This window comes from Oncorhynchus keta, chromosome 9 (assembly GCF_023373465.1).
Source record: "Oncorhynchus keta strain PuntledgeMale-10-30-2019 chromosome 9, Oket_V2, whole genome shotgun sequence".
Classification (NCBI taxonomy): Eukaryota; Metazoa; Chordata; class Actinopteri; order Salmoniformes; family Salmonidae; genus Oncorhynchus; species Oncorhynchus keta.
In genome coordinates this window covers 17,766,161-17,783,136 of record NC_068429.1, presented here as the reverse complement: position 1 = coordinate 17,783,136, position 16,976 = coordinate 17,766,161, and the positions used below count along the sequence as shown (strand labels likewise).

Here is a 16,976-nt window from a genome sequence, read left to right as displayed (position 1 = left end):
TGATGTGTGTTTGGTCACTCACACTCATACTCACAGTGTGGTAGTTTGATGATGTGTGTTTGGTCACTCACACTCATACTCAATGTAGGTTTTAGGGCTAGAAGATGCAACGTGATTGGCTGAATGTTGGTTTTAGGGCTAGAAGAGGCAACGTGATTGGCTGAATGTAGGTTTTAGAGCTAGAAGAGGCAACGTGATTGGCTGAATGTTGGTTTTAGGGCTAGAAAAGCCAACGTGATTGGCTGAATGTTGGTTTTAGGGCTAGAAGAGGCAACGTGATTGGCTGAATGTTGGTTTTAGGGCTAGAAGAGGCAATGTGATTGGCTGAATGTTGGTTTTAGGGCTAGTAAACAGTTCTGATCTGAAAAACTGTCAAATGGCCTGATCAGCAGTGAAACCTAACATATGGTTCCAAGTGGAATGGTGTTATTCGATGAATAGTGAGGCATGAAAGGTTTAATAGCCCCTCTTAATGGCAAAAGGTTTTCAGGGATTTTTAGCTTTGATCAGAAGACCTACAGAGTGGAACGATAATTGGGAATCAGCGAGAGGCCTCAGGAGAAAAGACAAACTCACTGATGAATTAGATCTCTCTCTCTCTCTATTTATCTATCTATCTCTCTGAAGTTCTGAATGACAGAGTCTTTTTGCTAAGCCTGAGAGTTTGGATCTCAGTTTAAATGAAGGAGATCGTGACATTGCTGCTGAGTGTTTGTTCATTTGGGGAATGGGAGGAAGCGAGAGATAGGAAAAAGTGTCATAACAGGTTAATAACAGGGTTAGTTCAGTAATTGTCTGTAAACATGGTCTCATGGTGAGAAACATGGCGATTGTCTCATCTCCATACTTACACAGGCTTTCTGTATGACAACTACAACAATAACAGATATATTTATATGCATGACTAGTCTAAGGCTTTATTTCTGGGCAGGTCACATGGTCAAGAACAACTCCTGGCCTTATGAGATTGAGTTAAACTGACGACTTAAAATGAATTGAACAATAGTACCTACTCTAAATGTAGGCTTATTCTGGATGGCAGGTTGAGGTGATGACGAGGTGGTTAAGGAGAGATATGATTGGACGGCAGTACAGGTGTCGACTGGTGATTGGCAAGAAGGAATCGGAGGAGCTGAAGAGAGGGCAGCTTTTCTTTCCAACACTTTGAAGGAGAGAAAAACACAGCAATAATAAAGGAATGAATGAATAAAAGACGAGTTGAACAACTGCTGTATTCACCTGTTGTTTCTCTTGAAGGACTCTAGTTCCTCATTCAAAATAGGGTTTGTTTGGTCTCTTAGATTCTCAACTACACATATATAGCGTTCCAAATAGCCCCTTATAACCTCTATAGTGCACTTGGGGGTAGTGGGGTGCCATTTGGGATGCGATCATTAATGAAGTTTATATATACAGCATAAAGAGAGTCATGAAGACAGGACTTTCAGAAGGGAACTGAGGGACAAGCAGAGACACAGAAAGATGTATGACTTTAATTTCACATAAATGACATACATTAAAATATGGGTAATGTGGCCTCCCGAGTGGCGCAGCGGTATAAGGCACTGCATCGCGGTATAAGGCACTGCATCGCAGTATAAGGCACTGAATCGCGGTATAAGGCACTGCATCGCGGTATAAGGCACTGCAACGCGGTATAAGGCACTGCATCGCGGTATAAGGCACTGCATCGCGGTATAAGGCACTGCATCGCGGTATAAGGCACTGCATCGCGGTATAAGGCACTGAATCGCGGTATAAGGCACTGCATCGCGGTATAAGGCACTGCAACGCGGTATAAGGCACTGCATCGCGGTATAAGGCACTGCATCGCGGTATAAGGCACTGCATCGCGGTATAAGGCACCGCATCGCGGTATAAGGCACTGCATCGCGGTATAAGGCACTGCATCGCGGTATAAGGCACTGCATCGCGGTATAAGGCACTGCATCGCAGTGCTTGAGACGTCACTACAGACCCGGGTTCAATCCTGGGCTGTGTTGCAATGGGCCATGAGGCGGTGCACAATTGGCCCAGTCTCGTCTGGGTTAGGGGGAGAGTTTGGCCGGCAGGGATGTCTTTGTCCTGCTGACACAGTCGCCAGTTGTTTTCTCTGACACATTGGTGCGGCTGGCTTTCGGGTTAAGCGAGCAGTGTGTAAAGAAGTAGTGAGGCTTGGTTGGGTTGTGTTTCGGAGGACACATGGCTCTTGACCTTTGCCTCTCCCGAGTCCGTACTGGAGTTGCAGCGATGGTGTAACGCTCGTCCTCTTCTTCTGACGAGGAGTCGCAAGGATCGGACCAATGCGCAGCGTGGTAAGTGTTCATTATATTTATTTATAACTCAGAACACTAAAACAAAAATAACAACGAGAATGATACGAAACGAAACAGTCCTGTCTGGTGACATACACAAAGACAGAAAATAACTACCCACAAATCAAGTGGAAAAAACAGGCTCCCTAAATATGGTTCTAAATCAGAACAACGATTGACAGCTGCCTCTGATTGAGAACCATACCAGACCAAACACACAGAAAACCAAAACTAGAACAACACATAGGTTGCCCACCCCAACTCACGCCCTGACCAACCTAAACAAGAAACATAACAAAGGAACTAAGGTCAGAACGTGACAGATGGGACAAAACTGTAACTACCAATTGGCTATCACAAAATCTGGGAGAACAAGTACAAAACAATATGTATAGAGAGAGGAACAGTCATTAAGCTGTTGTATTTTCAAACAGGAAAATAACATTGACACACACACACACACACACACACACACACACACACAAAACAAAGGTCCCCATAAGTAATGGATGGTTGATATTTGAAGCAGCCTCTTCCCCCTGACATTTGGAATTCTGTAAATTAACTTTTTGGGTCATTTTACCCATGGGTTGATTCACAGAAGAATATCATGAATTCTAATTTCTCTGAGTCGTGGTGTACCTTCGTGATGTACATTGAGATACAGCCACTGAATGAATAGCTAACCTATTTAGACAAAGGTTTGAATGTTCTTCTCAAGGTGTCAGGCCTCAAGAAACACCACCACTGATAAACAGGTCTACCATACATCGCCTGTTCTGAGGAAAACATATATTTGAGATATAATTGATAAGTTAATTTGGCTGGTTCTTTACTGTACTGTCAACTATATTATGTGATTGCTCTGTAAATACAGAGCACAGCCATGCACTTAATCATACCCGGAACTAAATTTGCTTGCTATTGTGACAACATTCTGATGTGGTCTATACTTTATGCGCGATTCACATACTGGTGAGAGGGCCTTAACAAACAGACAAATGCCAATGTCAAGGAATACTTCATAATGGCAGTGCTGAGGAAAATATATAATAGAACAAGTACTCAGACAGAGGTTTTTAACGTAGTTCCACACTTCACTCAGACACAAGCCTTCTTCCAGGCTTCACTCAGACACAAGCCTTCTTCCAGGCTTCACTCAGACACAAGCCTTCTTCCAGGCTTCACTCAGACACAAGCCTTCTTCCAGGCTTCACTCAGACACAAGCCTTCTTCCAGGCTTCACTCAGACACAAGCCTTCTTCCAGGCTTCACTCAGACACAAGCCTTCTTCCAGGCTCTATTAAATGAAGTGAGACAGCAGAGACTGGGCGAGGGCTAATGACTCGTAGCGTCTCAGTCCGTAGGGCCACAACACAATCACAGGCCAATTAGACACAGCAGCTCTGTTTAAACTGGCGCGATATGCAGGTTTTTATACCGGCATATGATATTACTGAATATGCACGCACATATACACGCACACGAGGGGTGCTATAAGAAAATAAAATTACCAAACAATTTAGGCAACAGGAATCTTGATCCAGGAGGGGATTGAATGTCTCTGCTGGCACCAGTAAGCTTGATCTTGACATCTAGCCACTTAGCTAGCAAGTGAGCAAACCAAATCCAAAGCTGGAGCCCTGAGCTGCATACCATTTATTTGAGCAGTGGCGTAGCACACCCCCCCGCAGCCGAAATACCCTGGTATAAACGGTACATCACCCTACATCACTCTGTTCTCTCTCATCTCCCCCCCGTCTTTTGCTCTTATCTCCCTTTCTCCCCCTCTCTCTCTCTTTCTCTCACTCTTCTCTCTTTCTCTCTCTCCCGCTTTCTTCCCTTTCTCCCTCTTCCTCTTATCCCTTTCTCCCCCTCTCTCTCTCTTTCTCACTCTTTCTCTCTCTCCCTCTCTCTCTCTCATTCTCTCGTATCCCCTCTCTCCTTCTCTCCCCCCTCTCTTTCTCTCTTAGCCCCCTCTCCATTTCTCTCTCTCTCCATTTCTCTCTCTCTCTCTCTCTCTCTCTCTCTCTCTCTCTCTCTCTCTCTCTCTCTCTCTCTCTCTCTCTCTGTCTCTCTCTCTCTTGCCTCTCTCTCTCTCTCTCTCTCTCTCTCTCTCTCTCTCTATCTCTCTCTATCTCTCTCTCTCTTGCCCCCTCTCTCTCTCTCTCTCTCTCTCTCTCTCTCTCCCTCCCTCTCTCCCTCCTCTCCCTCCCCTCTCTCTCTCCCCCTCTCTCTATCTCTCTCTCTCTTGCCCCCTCTCTCTCTCTCCCCCCATCTCTCTCTCCCTCCCTCTCTCTCTCTCTCCCTCTCTCTCCCTCCCTCTCCTCTCTCTCCCTCTCTCTATCTCTCTCTCCCTCTCTCCCTCTCTCTCTCTCTCTCTCTCTCTCTCTCTCTCTCTCTCTCTCCCTCCCTCCCTCTCTCTCTCCCCCTCTCTCTATCTCTCTCTCTCTCTTGCCCCTCTCTCCCCCCATCTCTCTGTCTCTCCCTCCCTCTCTCTCTCTCCCTCTCTCTCTCTCCCCCTCTCTCTATCTCTCCCTCTCTCTCCCTCTCTCTCTCTCTCTCTCCCTCCCTCTCTCTCCCCCCTCTCTATCTCTCTCTCTCTCTCTTGCCCCTCTCTCTCTCTCCCCCCCATCTCTCTCTCTCTCTCTCCATCTCTCTCTCTCTTGCCCCTCTCTTTCTCTCTTATCCCTTTTCCCCTCTCGCTGTCTTTTCTCTCTTCTAGTTGTCTGATTGGTTGAGAAAGGAAAGGGAAAGGGGGATACCTAGTCAGTTGTACAACTGAATGCATTCAACTGAAATGTGTCTTCCGCATTTAACCCAACCCCTCTGACTCAGAGAGGTGCAGGGGGCTGCCTTAAGAGGCATCAACAGCCTGTTATCTCTCTCTGTCTGTAACTACAGTACTAGAAACATTGTATTTGAACTGACATGTTCTGCATATTAAGTTGTTGTGTTTTCTCTCTCTTATGTCATCCAAAAGCTTTCTTCTCACTAGCTCTCGTTCATTCTCTCTTTTCTCTCTCTCACTTCAATTTCAATTCAAAAGGCTTTATTGGCATGGGAACCAGGTTTACATTGCCAAAGCACGTGGAATAGACAATAAACAAAAGAATAGACAATAAACAATCAGGACTTAACAGTGAAGAGTACACTCACAAATGTTATATTATTGGCTATGTACAGTGTTGTAACAATGTGCAAATAGTTGAAGTATGAAAGGTCAAATAAATAAACAGATAAATATAAGTTGTATTTACACTGTTGATTGTGCTCCAATGGTTACCCTTTTTTTGTTGCAAAAGGTCACAAATATTGCTGCTGTGGTCGCGCTCTGTGCTCTTTCACCAAATACTGTAGATATGTGAGTTTATCAAGATTGGATTTGTTTTCACATTCTTTGTGGATCTGTGTAATCTGAGGGAAAAGTGTTTCTAATATGGTCATATATTTGGCAGGAGGTTAGGAAGTGCAGCTCGGTTTCATCTCATTTTGTGGGCAGTGTGCACATAGCCTGTCTTCTCTTGAGAGCCAGGTCTGCCTACGGCGGCCTTTCTCAATAGCTTTCCTTAAATTTGGGTCAGTCACAGTGTTTGTTATGGAAGGTTTGCAAATTGCTTCTTTTTAGGTAGTTGTAGAATTGAATTGCTCTTTTCTGGATTTTGATATTTAGTGAGAATCGTCCTAATTCTCCTCTGCATGCATTATTCTCCCTCTCGCCTTCCCTAATCACTCTCTCCATCCCTCTCTCTATCGTGTCTCTGAAGATTAGTCATTATTTATCTTCTACTGTCACACACCAGACTGGCCCGCCTCCACTGAGTGTCCCCCCTGCTGGTTGGCTGTGTCTGGGAGGCAGCTGTGATTGACAGAGCTAATCTGTAGGTGATAGGCGGCTTAACCATCCACTCAGTTGGTCAGTATCATGAAGTTGTAGGAGACCAGGGGGTTTGAAGCCTTCAAGTTGGGAATTCCCCTCTACTAACAACCCCAATAAGCTCTCAGGCGTGTACAGGACGTTTGGAGGGTCCAGTGATGCCCCTATTGTGTGTGTGCATGTGTGTGTCTATGTGTGTGTGTGTGTGTGTGTGTGCATGTGTGTGTCTATGTGTGTGTGTGAGTGAGTGCGTAAGTGTGTGTGCCGAGACAGAGAAACCCCCTTCCATGTAATCAATCATGCTGGACGTGTGCCAGGCTTAGGAGAACACAACCACTCCTTCCGTCTCTCTGGAGGCAACCTCCCTCCATCAGAGTATGTTAATCACATAACATCTGAGCTCAATCTGATAGACACCTGCATACACTCACTCACACACATGCACACAGGCACACACACACACACCTTTAAAGCTTATATCCTACTGTGTCCTTCTTAGATCTGTCCAACACTATGTGTCTATCTACCTTTGGCTCAGTTTAATACCAAGACATTGATCGTTGCAGACCACAGTCAGAGCCTCCTTCATTACGGACTGTGATCTATCAAATCCATTTATTTTCACGTGCGCTGAATACAACCTTACAGTGAAATGCTTACTTACAGGCTCTAACCAATAGTGAAAAAAAGGTATGAGGTGAACAATAGTTAAGTAAAGAAATAAAACAACAGTAAAAAGACACTATATACAGTAGCGAGGCTATAGAAGTAGCGAGGCTAAATACAGGCACCAGTTAGTCAGGCTGATTGAAGTAGTATGTACATGTAGATGTGTCAGTAGTGTTTACCCCATGGACCAGGCTAATGCTGGGCAAGCTGTAGTGATCACAGAGGTGTTTTGGGGAAAAGAAGCATGAATGAGTCCAATAGATCCTTCTGTGTAGACAGACAGTGAAGACAGAGGTCACCCCATTCGCTGTCTTGTGGAAACACCCACTGGAGGATTAACAATAGATGTTTACCACTACATTTCTTGATTACATTTTAATGTAATGGGCTTATTACATAAAGGATTTATAACACATTTCTTTACAAGTCGTTGGGCGTTTACAATGGCCACTACATTCAGGTTTATGATGACAGCAGGTTGTCTCTTCTTAATCTGTTATCGTCTGAATGGCAGAATGTTTGTGACACGAATAAAAGTGTTATAGCATCTTTACAAAATCACAAATAGATATACTATCAACTCTTATAGGCCGTTTGCACTAAAACTATTTAGATTTCAAGTTTCTTCTAAACCTTTTGAAATAAATCCTTGTAGTTATTCCACTGTGTTTTCTTCCAAAACAAAACGTTAAAAATAAGTATTTTTGGTTGAAAAGACGTCTACTAACCAATTTTACTCACTGGGTTGTGTATTCTCATTTCCTGTTCTCACTGCTGCAGTAAGAATGTAAACAGACACGCGAGTCCCTGTTTCTCCAGAGCAGTCTTCACTCACTATCTCATGGCTTTATTAGGAAGCCAGGCGGCGAGGAGAAGTAAACCATACAGCCTGAGTCCCAAATGGCAGCCTCTTCCCAATATAGTGCACTACTTTTGACCATAGCATGAGTGCTCTGGACAAAAGTAGTGGAAATCGAATGCCACTTGGGACACAGATGTAAGAGGAGGGGCCGTGGAGACTGACAGCACCCATTACCCAATAGTAGCTCGGAAAGTCATATTAAGAAAATGGGTTTGTCCAATTGGATCTAATGAAAGGTTAGTGAGAACTCGTCCCCTTTGACTCTCCAGAGGAACATTTAGAAAATTACAAACATCTGTTCCTTTTCCATTGATGACATTGACGGTTTCCATTCAGAGCGGCTTTCCTCCCTCTCTTCCCTTTTGGGTTTTCTCTTTCCTTTCTATTATAGATCTCTCAATGTCTCTCTGTTGCTCTGTCTGAGGCAAGGACATGCACACAGACAAGGACATGCACACAGACAAGGACATGCACACAGACAAGGACATGCACACAGACAAGGACATGCACACAGACAAGGACATGCACACAGACAAGGACATGCACACAGACAAAGACATGCACACAGACAAGGACATGCACACAGACAAGGACATGCACACAGACAAAGACATGCACACAGACAAGGACATGCACACAGACAAAGACATGCACACAGACAAAGACATGCACACAGACAAAGACATGCACACAGACAAGGACATGCACACAGACAAAGACATGCACACAGACAAGACCATGCACACAGACAAAGACATGCACACAGACAAGGACATGCACACAGACAAGGACATGCACACAGACAAGGACATGTACACAGACAAGGACATGCACACAGACAAAGACATGCACACAGACAAGGACATGTACACAGACAAGGACATGCACACAGACAAGGACATGTACACAGACAAGGACATGCACACAGACAAAGACATGCACACAGACAAGGACATGTACACAGACAAGGACATGCACACAGACAAAGACATGCACACAGACAAGGACATGTACACAGACAAGGACATGCACACAGACAAGGACATGCACACAGACAAGGACATGTACACAGACAAAGACATGCACACAGACAAGGACATGTACACAGACAAGGACATGTACACAGACAAGGACATGCACACAGACAAGGACATGCACACAGACAAAGACATGCACACAGACAAGGACATGTACACAGACAAGGACATGCACACAGACAAGGACATGCACACAGACAAGGACATGCACATAGACAAGGACACACACACACTTGTTTTGATTCAGTTTGCAATTGCATTTGTCATCCTTTCACGCTAATCTCTTTCTACCTCACATAATACAAGGTTTAGACAGGTCAGAAGAATGGGATTGGCTCAGCCAATTCTGTCTGCATGTAGTACTTCAGAATCAGAGAGTCAATCTGCAGCCCGAATGGCCCTCTATACCCTTTATAGTGTACTATATTTGACTAGGGCCCATAGAGCTCTGGTCAAAAGTAGGGCACTATGTAGGGAATAGGGTGGCATTTCAGACTCAGCCTCAGTGAGAGGGAGGTTGACTGCATGTCTGAAGCAAGGCCCTGGAGGAGACACAGTAACCGGGGGGTTAAAAACAATTTCCTCTCTACATGTCTCTCTAGAGGTTAAGTGGAGGAGAAGTGATACTCGTGGCGGCCTGCTGCCCACCGAAGACGCCCACAACGTTTGCAGAGCAAACGCAAAAGGTTCATGAGAATCAAAGGCACATAACTCTGGATTTCACATTGAAAGGTAATAGAACTTGACAACCAGATCCAGACCAGACAAATACAACCTGGCAAACCGGTATCATAAGGTTACTGGCAGGTATAAATAAACACAAAGAAAAATCTAATAAAAAGGTATGTCTGTTATTTGTCACTCAAATACTCTTACGTCAGTAGTCAATTAATTAATGATTAATAAGACCAGTGGTGGATAAAGTACCCAATTGTCATACTTGAGTAAATGTGAAGATACCCTAATATAAAATGACTCAAGTAAAAGTGAAAGTCACCCAGTATTATTCTACTTGAGTAAAAGTCTAAAAAATATTTGGTTTTAAATATACTTAAGTCTAAAAAGTAAATGTAATTGCTAAACTATACTTACGTATCAAAAGTAAAAGTATAAATTATTTCAAATTCCTTACATTAAGCAAACCAGAAGGCACCATTATTATTATTCTTTTTTGGGATAGCCAGGGGTAATAATAATAATAATAATAATACACTCCAACATTTGCAAATGAAGCATGTGTGTTTAGTGAGTCCGCCAGATCAGAGGTAGTAGGGATGACCAGGGATGTTCTCTTGATAAGTGTGTGAATTAGACCATTTTCTGTCCTGCAAGCATTCAAAATGTATCGAGTACTTTTGAGTGCCAGGGAAAATGTATGGAGTAAAAAGTACATAATTTTCTTTAGGAATGTAGTAAAGTAAAAGTTGTCAAAATATAAATAGTAAAGTAAAGATACCCCACAAAACTACTTAAGTAGTACTTTCAAGCATTTTTTCTTAAGTACTTTACACCACTGAATAAGACCAACAGTCAACAGAAACAAATGCATTGCCTTGTAATCAACAAGGTTCCATGGTTCCTTGAGATGTGTATACAGTAGGCTGTGTTTAAAACGGTGCTGTACTGAACAACCAATTGAAAAACAGGGAGGGGTTGGGTTGTGGGTTCAAAATGCACCGCTACACTTTAATAGGTCACTCACTGCTTCAAGCCACAGCCACCAAACCCACCACAGCCACCAAACCCACCACAGCCACCAAACCCACCACAGCCACCAAACCCACCACAGCCACCAAACCCACCAAACCCACCACAGCCACCAAACCCACCACACCCACCAAACCCACCACAGCCACCAAACCCACCAAACCCACCACAGCCACCAAACCCACCAAACCCACCACAGCCACCAAACCCACCACAGCCACCAAACCCACCACACCCACCAAACCCACCACACCCACCAAGCGGAGCAAACATACCACAAAGTCTGTTCAAGAACGTACAAAAACGTTTCGGGGAAACATATTCTGTACCAACCATTCCATACCAAAGCAAAAGTTAAATCGAACTAAACGCACTCCTGGGGTGTATTCATTACGCCGGTTCTGTTGAACAACATTTTGTCTGTTGTAAAATGTTTTGCAACAGAAACCGTTTACACCTAATGCTCTTCAAGATGACCAAAAAGCTGTTGGGGTTCTTAAACAGAAGTTGTTGTTTATTTTAATTGTATGGTTTTCACACGTTTCCATTCCAATCAAAATAGTGCGAAGTGTTTAGCACAAGCGTAAATGATTGATTCTTCACTGCTCTAAAGTCCAGGGGGTTCCTTCCAACTTCATTCAGACGCTTATTCTTTTTGAAGAGAGACACAACTGAACTACAACTTCCGTTTAAGAGAAAAATGGAACTCAACAGCGTTTGGAGTAAACGGTTTCTGTTACAAAATGTTTTGCAACAGACTAAACATTTTGCAACAGAATCAGCATAACGAATACACTCCTAGTTTGAGTGAAATTGGAAGTGGGTGTGGCACTATGATGAGATGACATCTTGACTTCTTCCATATTTGTCACTTACTATCAGTCTGTCCCTTTCTATCAGTCTGTCCCTTACTATCAGTCTGTCCCTTTCTATCAGTCTGTCCCTTTCTATCAGTCTGTCCCTTTCTATCAGTCTGTCCCTTACTATCAGTCTGTCCCTTTCTATCAGTCTGTCCCTTTCTATCAGTCTGTCCCTTACTATCAGTCTGTCCCTTTCTATCAGTCTGTCCCTTTCTATCAGTCTGTCCCTTTCTATCAGTGTGTCCCTTACTTTCAGTCTGTTCCTTGCTATCAGTCTGTCCCTTACTATCAGTCTGTCCCTTTCTATCAGTCTGTCCCTTTCTATCAGTCTGTCCCTTACTTTCAGTCTGTCCCTTACTTTCAGTCTGTCCCTTACTTTCAGTCTGTCCCTTGCTATCAGTCTGTCCCTTACTTTCAGTCTGTCCCTTACTTTCAGTCTGTCCCTTACTTTCAGTCTGTCCCTTGCTATCAGTCTGTCCCTTACTTTCAGTCTGTCCCTTACTTTCAGTCTGTCCCTTACTTTCAGTCTGTCCCTTACTTTCAGTCTGTCCCTTACTTTCAGTCTGTCCCTTGCTATCAGTCTATTCCTAGGCTTTGTTCTAGTAGTGAACCTGAGTGTTGAGTCATTCTGGACCCACCTATGCTGTTTTAAATTGGCCGTGCAGCTCCGCACAATAACTGGCCGACAGACCCAATTAATCACGCTCAATACGCTCAGTCTTCTAAACGCTAAGACACACACACACACACACACACACACACACACACACACACACACACACACACACACACACACACACACACACACACACACACACACACACACACACACACACACACACACACACACACACACACACACACACAGCTACTGTAGCTTGCTCAAGCTACAGGGCTGTTCTACACGCAATCTAATTCAAAGCCCACATTTGAATTCAAAGTGTCTCGGACAGAGAGGGTGGGATAAGAGGGCCGACTGTAGGATTAGGAAAATGACTTCAAATGTGTTTTGTGTTGCAGCAGAAAACACACCGAGGTGGGTATTTTAAGTACATTACAAATATAGTTTGAACAGTGAGAATTGCCACTGTTTATGACACCCAACCTCCTGCGATGCATCGATACGATTTTTGTTTTTCGTTGACTGAATATGGTGTGCAGTACAGCGAGTGAAAAGTGCAGAGTTTATTTTACTTTCATTGTGTGTACGCTAAGGTAAACATCATTTTGTTGAATGCAAAATATCCTGAAGTGCTCTCCTGAATGGGATAATTGATGGGATGGTAAAGAAAGTATGGAATATGGAATTAAAGCATAATATTTTCTCTGGCAGCAGTTTCACTGACCACTCTGTGTCCTGCAGCCTTTTGCTCTCTCTGTTTTCTACCTCTATTTCACCAGGAACTTGTGAAGAAAAAGAGAATTAAAAAAATAATGTTTTTCCATGTTATAGAAGAGTTATAGGAGAGGTAAAGGTCCGGGTTCTAAGTGATGTGTGCGGTCCAAGGTTTAAGGCTACACACACACACATGCGCACGCACTTGCACGCACACACGTGCACCCTGAAGATCTACAGTACTCTACTGTGTCATGGTAGTGTCTTACATACTGTAAAAGAGAAATATGCCTCTTTTTCCTAAATAGTTTATTTTCCGTCTGTGTTTTCACGACCCTTTGACCTTGACTGAAGAATAGTCATGAGACTATGAATGAATCAGAGAGAGTGAGTAAAGAGCATGTAAAGAGAGAGAGAGGTTCCCCCAGCCACATTTATAATTCACACGGGCACAAATCACCTGAGGGCCCAGCATGAAAGTGTCTCAACAGCACTCAAGGGTGTGATTGATAAAGCTTCTTCCACTTTCCGCAACGCAGAAGTGTTTATCTCCACCCTGCTAGCACGAAAATACTTTCACCCTGCCACCGTACAGTGGGTGAATGCAAGAGACTGTTCCTCATAACCTAATGTATACCTGGCTCACCACTCCACCCTGGACTTGAACAGCCTTTACGACCAGGTCCACCGAAACAAGGCAGCAATCCCAACTTTTGCCAGGACCCTGAATGACATCACGCTCAACCTTAGCCTCAGCAGCTCACAGGAACAACAGAGCAACGGACACCCCGCACAGAACAGCGAGACACCGTCCCAGACCTGCAAGACCTCCTCCCGAAGTACCTGCACTGAGAGAACACACACAAAGAGGACCTACACCCAGACCACAGCATCACCAGCCACACCCCAACCAGCTAAGACCACCCCAAGCAAACCCTAGCCACACCCCAACCAGCTAAGACCACCCCAAGCAAACCCTAGCCACACCCCAACCAGCTAAGACCACCCCAAGCAAACCCTAGCCACACCCCAACCAGCTAAGACCACCCCAAGCAAACCCTAGCCACACCCCAACCAGCTAAGACCACCCCAAGCAAACCCTAGCCACACCCCAACCAGCTAAGACCACAAGCAAACCCTAGCCACAAACCCTAGCCACACCCCAACCAGCTAAGACCACCCCAAGCTAAGCAAACCCTAGCCACACCCCAACCAGCTAAGACCACCCCAAGCAAACCCTAGCCACACCCCAACCAGCTAAGACCACCCCAAGCAAACCCTAGCCACACCCCAACCAGCTAAGACCACCCCAAGCAAACCCTAGCCACACCCCAACCAGCTAAGACCACCCCAAGCAAACCCTAGCCACACCCCAACCAGCTAAGACCACCCCAAGCAAACCCTAGCCACACCCCAACCAGCTAAGACCACCCCAAGCAAACCCTAGCCACACCCCAACCAGCTAAGACCACCAAGCAAACCCTAGCCACACCCCAACCAGCTAAGACCACCCCAAGCAAACCCTAGCCACACCCCTAAACCAGCAAACCCTAAGACCACCCCAAGCAAACCCTAGCCACACCCCAACCAGCTAAGACCACCCCAAGCAAACCCTAGCCACACCCCAACCAGCTAAGACCACCCCAAGCAAACCCTAGCCACACCCCAACCAGCTAAGACCACCCCAAGCAAACCCTAGCCACACCCCAACCAGCTAAGACCACCCCAAGCAAACCCTAGCCACACCCTATATAGGCTCCCCCATATCAGACTTATGCCCCTTCTACCCACCCCATGCCCCACGTGGCAAGGACCTCAACATGACAGCAGGACATATGCCCAGGCTGGTAGCAGAGCAACAGGCCCAACCCCCACTATTAGACCGCCCAAACCCATCCTGCGACCTGAGAGGTTTGTATCAGATGCTCAACATGCTCTGCTCACACCTACTGTGATGGTCCAGGCCTAAACTACACAAAAACAACACTAGACACCATGGAACACAAAGCTTTTACTGTCTCATCCTGTAATATACAATGTCTGAGGTCATCTGGCTTTGGCCTAAAAAGCAGGAACCCAGACTTCATCAAATACATTAGAAATACAGGCATTGGGAAGAACGCATCTCATCAGGTGAGCAGCACCGGGCTGTATTGACGGATCCTAAAGATGGCATCTCATCAGGTGAGCAGCACTGGGCTGTATTGACGGATCCTAAAGGTGGCATCTCATCAGGTGAGCAGCACTGGGCTGTATTGACGGATCCTAAAGGTGGCATCTCATCAGGTAAGCAGCACTGGGCTGTATTGACGGATCCTAAAGATGGCATCTCATCAGGTGAGCAGCACTGGGCTGTATTGACGGATCCTAAAGATGGCATCTCATCAGGTGAGCAGCACTGGGCTGTATTGACAGATCCTAAAGATGGCATCTCATCAGGTGAGCAGCACTGGGCTGTATTGACAGATCCTAAAGGTGGCATCTCATCAGGTAAGCAGCACTGGGCTGTATTGACGGATCCTAAAGATGGCATCTCATCAGGTGAGCAGCACTGGGCTGTATTGACGGATCCTAAAGATGGCATCTCATCAGGTAAGCAGCACTGGGCTGTATTGACGGATCCTAAAGATGGCATCTCATCAGGTAAGCAGCACTGGGCTGTATTGACGGATCCTAAAGATGGCATCTCATCAGGTGAGCAGCACTGGGCTGTATTGACGGATCCTAAAGATGGCATCTCATCAGGTAAGCAGCACTGGGCTGTATTGACGGATCCTAAAGATGGCATCTCATCAGGTAAGCAGCACTGGGCTGTATTGACAGATCCTAAAGATGGCATCTCATCAGGTGAGCAGCACTGGGCTGTATTGACAGATCCTAAAGATGGCATCTCATCAGGTGAGCAGCACTGGGCTGTATTGACAGATCCTAAAGATGGCATCTCATCAGGTGAGCAGCACTGGGCTGTATTGACAGATCCTAAAGATGGCATCTCATCAGGTGAGCAGCACTGGGCTGTATTGACGGATCCTAAAGATGGCATCTCATCAGGTGAGCAGCACTGGGCTGTATTGACGGATCCTAAAGATGGCATCTCATCAGGTGAGCAGCACTGGGCTGTATTGACAGATCCTAAAGATGGCATCTCATCAGGTGAGCAGCACTGGGCTGTATTGACAGATCCTAAAGATGGCATCTCATCAGGTGAGCAGCACTGGGCTGTATTGACGGATCCTAAAGATGGCATCTCATCAGGTAAGCAGCACTGGGCTGTATTGACGGATCCTAAAGATGGCATCTCATCAGGTAAGCAGCACTGGGCTGTATTGACGGATCCTAAAGATGGCATCTCATCAGGTAAGCAGCACTGGGCTGTATTGACGGATCCTAAAGATGGCATCTCATCAGGTAAGCAGCACTGGGCTGTATTGACGGATCCTAAAGATGGCATCTCATCAGGTGAGCAGCACTGGGCTGTATTGACGGATCCTAAAGATGGCATCTCATCAGGTGAGCAGCACTGGGCTGTATTGACGGATCCTAAAGATGGCATCTCATCAGGTGAGCAGCACTGGGCTGTATTGACGGATCCTAAAGATGGCATCTCATCAGGTGAGCAGCACTGGGCTGTATTGACGGATCCTAAAGATGGCATCTCATCAGGTGAGCAGCACTGGGCTGTATTGACGGATCCTAAAGATGGCATCTCATCAGGTGAGCAGCACTGGGCTGTATTGACGGATCCTAAAGATGGCATCTCATCAGGTGAGCAGCACTGGGCTGTATTGACGGATCCTAAAGATGGCATCTCATCAGGTGAGCAGCACTGGGCTGTATTGACGGATCCTAAAGATGGCATCTCATCAGGTGAGCAGCACTGGGCTGTATTGACGGATCCTAAAGATGGCATCTCATCAGGTGAGCAGCACTGGGCTGTATTGACGGATCCTAAAGATGGCATCTCATCAGGTGAGCAGCACTGGGCTGTATTGACGGATCCTAAAGATGGCATCTCATCAGGTAAGCAGCACTGGGCTGTATTGACGGATCCTAAAGATGGCATCTCATCAGGTAAGCAGCACTGGGCTGTATTGACGGATCCTAAAGATGGCATCTCATCAGGTGAGCAGCACTGGGCTGTATTGACGGATCCTAAAGATGGCATCTCATCAGGTGAGCAGCACTGGGCTGTATTGACGGATCCTAAAGATGGCATCTCATCAGGTGAGCAGCACTGGGCTGTATTGACGGATCCTAAAGATGGCATCTCATCAGGTGAGCAGCACTGGGCTGTATTGACGGATCCTAAAGAT

At 45.6% G+C, this 16,976-nt stretch overlaps 1 long non-coding RNA gene across 1 annotated transcript; it reads left to right on the top strand.

Moving 5' to 3' along the window:
- Positions 1-4: 4 nt before the first annotated feature.
- Positions 5-2,793, top strand: LOC127931772 (uncharacterized). The gene is made up of 2 exons (XR_008142866.1): positions 5-129; positions 171-2,793. It is a non-coding gene; the product is annotated as an uncharacterized LOC127931772 (long non-coding RNA).
- Positions 2,794-16,976: the final 14,183 nt, after the last annotated feature.